At 34.0% G+C, this 5,785-nt stretch overlaps 1 pseudogene; it reads left to right on the forward strand.

The window, feature by feature from the left end:
• The first annotated feature begins 755 nt into the window (after positions 1 to 755).
• On the forward strand, positions 756 to 1,859 carry LOC142239243 (cathepsin F-like; annotated as a pseudogene).
• Positions 1,860 to 5,785: the final 3,926 nt, after the last annotated feature.

Here is a 5,785-nt window from a genome sequence, read left to right on the forward strand (position 1 = left end):
TCACCCATAGAAAAATTATTACCATACGGTCTCAAAACGATACCGTACGTTATTGATAGATAGCCAACCACGTATGGTACAATATCAATACCGAATGGTACAGCCGGTACGCAAAGCATGAAAGTACCTTTCCGTATTATGAAAGTACCAATATGAGAATTAAAATAATACCTAAGAGGTATTATTATCTATACCATAAAAGTATTGATGTACAAACAGTGCGGTATTACCAAATAATACCTAATCGGTATTGGGTTTAATACCAACCCTGTATTAATTATAGTAATACATATTTAGTTTAATAAAACATACATAAAATGTATTTGTTTCTTTAATCTAATCATATCTCCGTGCAAAGTTTTTCTCCCAATTCAGCTCCCTGTCGCACTTCAGTCACTGCATCCCTCAAGTCGTCTGTTGTGGTATTTGGATGACGTATTCCAATTGCGCATCTAAAGGTGGGTACTATGTTTGTTGGCACGAAAAAAACTTCACTTAACCATTCTTTCGCGTTGAAAAATGAGAGTGTTGACAATAGATTTCGAACGAAGAAAACAGCTATTTTGGAACTATTCTGCGTTTATTTCTCAGCAATTTAATTGACAACATCGCCAAACGTCATAATATTTTTACGTATACATACGCAGCAGCTGATTGTTTACATACACGTATTCATAATAATTTTTTTGAAGTGTTTTTCTACCAGGTTTTGAATTGTTTTGAACCAAATCTCACAAAGCACTGGACAATAATAATCCAAATGGACAATAATAATCCAAACTTTTACATCCGAAGCAATTGACAATCCGTTCAGCAACAAACTTAATTCAGTAACAAAACAATTGGTGAAAAACGCTACTCGTTCATTGGAATATGCCGAAAAGAAGACACATAAGGAACAAAATCATCATAGTTTGAATAAAGTCGAATATCTTAAAATCGTCGTTATCACACCGCCATGGAAAGACAAATGCGTGTGAGAATTTTCAAGCAAAATTTAAAAATCATACAGGATTTGAATGCAAATGAGCGTGGTAGTGCCAAATATGGTATCACTGAATTTGCTGATTTGACCAGTACCGAATATAAACAACGTACCGGCATGTGGCAACGAGATGAGGGTAATGCTGCTTTAACCCCTAAAACTGAAATTCCAGACATTGAATTGCCCAAAGAATTCGATTGGAGAGAAAAGGTCAATGTGGCTCTTGCTGGGCTTTTAGTGTTACCGGCAATGTCGAAGATTTGCATGATGTCAGGACTGATAAACTGGAACAATATTCCGAGCAGGAATTATTAGATTGTGATACAACAGAGGTTTGCCCGATAATGCTTATGATGCCATTGAGAAAATTGGAGGTTTAGGACTTGAACTTGAAATGAATTTCCCTATCATGCACGCAAAGAACAATGCCGCTTCAATACATCGAAAATCCATGTTAAAGTAAAAGGTCATGTTGATTTACCCAAGAACTCATACATGTGGTGGCTGTCTGTACAACTCTTTCAAAGGTTTTTGTGCAGCCATCATGGAAATACAAACCATACCATTTCTCATACTTAATACCACCACTCCATACCCAATAAATTTTCATCTAGTTTTTTTTTCTCACATATATATTTTTTTCTTCGTCTTGCGATATTGTTACTTCCTTATTACTTTTTGTCAAACGAAAGTATAGTGTATAATGTAAAGTTCATATTCAAATTCAATAAACTTAAGCCCATAACTCACGTTCAAGGGTAGTTCCTAAGCCAAAGTCACTGTTCCCGACTTATAATTCGTCACAAAGGGATGTTAGAGTTCTATACCAGAGACTATCTCAGTCACGTAATAAAATTGAATTGATAAAATGCAAGATATATGGACAATGAATGTCGCTGAGTGAAATTTAAAAGCAACAATTAAATTAAATCGCTTCATTCCACCCTATCGCACTGATCAACATCAGTCCAAAATGATTGCAAGCATGAGTGCAATACATGAAAATTATTTTGCTATTTAAATAAAAACAAGTTAGAAAAGTCTAAAGTCGGGCGGGCCGACTATATATGCACCACTTTGTGATCTATATTTTCGATACCATCTGAAATCCTCCAAATTTGTTGGGTGATATATATAAAGGTTTATGTTCCCATATACATACTTTTAAATCTGAACCGACAATATATTTAAGACTTCTTAGAAATTTTTTGACTTAAAATTTAAGTCGGTTAAATCGGTTAACGCCCCATGGCGATAGATATTTATTAGAAATAAAGTTCAATTTGAGTTATTTTTACAAGTTTTCGACTAACAGTGACGATTTTACAATGTATTTTGATCATTTTTCTCGAAATCAGAAAAAATATATATGTGAGCTATATCTAAATCTGAACCGATTTCAACCAAATTTGGCACGCATAGCAACAAAGCTAATTCTACTCCCTGTACAAAATTTCAACAAAATTCGAGTAACAGCTTGGCCTCTTTGGTCATATGAGTCTAAATCGGGCGAAAGATATATAGGAGCTATATCTAAATCTGAACTAATTGTTCTCCTAGTGCAAAATTTTAAGCAAATTGCGCTAAAACTATGGCTTCTGTGATCATATAAGTCCAAACCGGGACTTAAATCTGAACCGATTTCAATAAAATTTGGCACACTAAACTATACTACTAATTGTTCTCCCAGTGCAAAATTTCAACCAAATTGGGGTAAAACTTTGGCTTCTGGCCCCATATAAGTACATATCGGGCGAACGATATATATGGGAGCTATATCTAACTCTGAACCGATTTCTTCCAAAATCAATAGGGTTCTTTTCTGATCCAAAACACATAATTGTGTCAAATTTGAAGTCGATTGGGCTTAAATTGCAATCTAGACTTTGATTATAAAAATGTGTTCACAGACAGACGGACATGGCTATATCGACTCAGGAACCCACCCTGAGCATTTTTGCCAAAGACACCATGTGTCTATCTCGTCTCCTTCTGGGTATTGCAAACATATGCACTAAATTATAAAACCCTGTATAGGGTATAACTTTTTATTTATGTGGCATTAACATTTACCATTTATTTTTGGTATAATTTTGTTCAGAACAACTAATTTTATTTTTGGAACATAGCAAATTATTCTTGTGATTCCATTCGTTGCAACCATAGTACTGCATCATCAATAGCACTGCCTCCTTTATATTTACCATGAAATGACAGCATAATTTGTGTTTATTATCCCGATGCCCAGTAAAAAGAAACGATTGTAAAATGAACTTCGCTAAATAGAGCTTTATTTGTTAACATTTTTCTATAAATTTCATGTTATATACATTATTTCTATTCAATCATGTAGTAGGGGGCGGCTAGATGGTGGTTGCTAGTTTATTACGAAAATACCACTCCATGTTATATTTATTTCGTCAATCGATCGTATAACAATTTTAAATAACAACGCGAACCACTTTTGCATTATAATTTAACACAAATCATTTGAATAAATAAATTATTTCTTAATTCACATTACAAATGGCGCCATGTTTTCAAACTAACTAATCTCAACATATGGAAGGATTTAACACGACCTAATTAGGGACTATGCGCTTTATGTCAGTTTTTCAACTCGAAAAAAAAACAAAGTACCACAAACGAAAAAATATTTCGGTAGTTTTTCGCTTTTTTGGTTTTGTATGGGATTTCGCTGCGGAAACCGAACATAGTACCTACCTTAATTAAAGAAGGTTCACATTAGAAAACTTTTGAAATGTTAAAATATATTATATTTACCTTTACTTTGCTGTATTCACAGAATTCATTTTTTTCGGTAGTCATCTTATCCTAAAATATAGTTATTTACAAGCCACATGAAAAAAATAAACTACGAAGGCGACTAATTATACTTGGTCGCAACGGCTACATATCATATGTTACGGCGATGCGATAGTTAATACCATAATAATACCGGATGTAAATGATTTGATATAAAGTGGTATCAAAATAAAAAGGTAACGTGAACCAATTTTGTAATACCAAACGGTAATGGCCACATACCGCCTTTTTCTACCAGTGTAGTATCGACTGATTTTATTTACCCCAGTCCGCCTGCCGAACCACGCTATGGTTCGGTATATGGAACATAATTCTCTCTGTATAGAATCATCTCGTATAATTTCAAACTCTCCACCTAGAATACCACTTAACAATTTAATATTCCTTATGGAATGATTTGACAATAGTGAATATTCAATAATCTTCATATATTCGTTGCACTTGTAATAATCAACTCATGGGTATTGTTAACAAATCAATTGTTAACAAATCAAACAATCGAAAGTTTCAACACCAGAATAGATTCTAGGCTATTAAACAAAAAAATGTTTTCTATAAACAAATTCTGGAAAAAAAGGTTCTTTGCTGTCCCCCCCAAAAAAAAAGATTCCACCATCAAACAATTGAGAAGATCATACCCACTATGCACAACACTTTCATATTTCCATGACATTCACACCACACACATGGTGGTTCACCTTCGATAGCGGTCAACGAATCAAGTTAATTGAACTGGCAGTTTGGAATAGGAAGCAGAAGAAGGAGTTTGTGTGAAACGTACCACAAAGTTCAATACCAATTCAATAAAGTGCGCGTTGACCTATTTTCCCCTATCATTGATGCACCAGTGTAGTGCCATGATGGCATGCCATCATTGGGCGGCACTTAAGCCCTGTTTATAAAAACGGCTTAGCATCATTGCCCAATGCCCAATGGAGTATTGCTTGGAAAAGGTGTCAATTTTGAAGTGCTGAAAGGTTTACAGTTTATGTGATCCTATAAACCCGCCGCCGCCTGAATCCAAAACCATACCGAGAATAACTGCAGCAATTTGTTCGACTATTTTATTGGAACGCCAACGGTTCTTCTTCTACCATTCCTTTCCACTTAATTCCATAGAAATTTATGATACAGCATAACGAAGGGCATGAAAATGGAAATTAGACTTTACCACTCTCTATATCGGACGCATAAAGATAAATTCGGCATAAAAACCGCCTATGCCCATATGAAGTTGCCAAGTGGAAAAAGAAATTGCAACATTTCCTTATGGTCTAAATATTTGCATATGAGTGAATATTTTATAATCGAAATTGGATATTTGTAGTTTATATTTTAAAGGCAATGCGATATGATCTCAATTAGAATATCACGAAGAAGAGCTTGTCTTGGTAGTTGAGCATTGCTTCATAGATTTGACGTTAGTCCTAGACATTGATGTGTAATAGTAAGGAAGGTGGCCTAAAGGAAATTAATTTCGGAAATTAATGTCTGAGCACATTTTACAATAATGGAAAAAAAAAAATTGCACGCTTGAACACATTAAGCGAGTTTCATTTTTCGGAAATATAAGAATTTTCATTTGGTGTTATATTTCCCGATAAAGTGGATTATGAGAGCTTTAAAAGTCAAGTCTTCAGCAGCGTGCTCCTATGCAAAAAAAAATCCGTTCACTTACACACAATTTAACTTATTTTTATTGGAAAAAAATATTTGCTAGTTGTAAAATTTTATTACTTTTTTCGATTTTTTCCACAGCTCAATGAAATTTTCCTTTTATTAAGTATGTCTCAAACATTTTATGATCTAAACGTGAGTATAAAGTTCAATGACCGTACATATAAGTTCAATATGAACTAGCGCAAAAGAAACTTTTTGTACGATTCCCAAAAATAGTAAGAATGAAGTGCAGTATGGTTAAAACGCCAATAATTTTCTTTTTTACTTTTAGTTCATTTTTTTCTTCTATAAGTG

Source organism: Haematobia irritans, chromosome 1, assembly GCF_050003625.1.
Source record: "Haematobia irritans isolate KBUSLIRL chromosome 1, ASM5000362v1, whole genome shotgun sequence".
Taxonomy (NCBI): Eukaryota; Metazoa; Arthropoda; class Insecta; order Diptera; family Muscidae; genus Haematobia; species Haematobia irritans.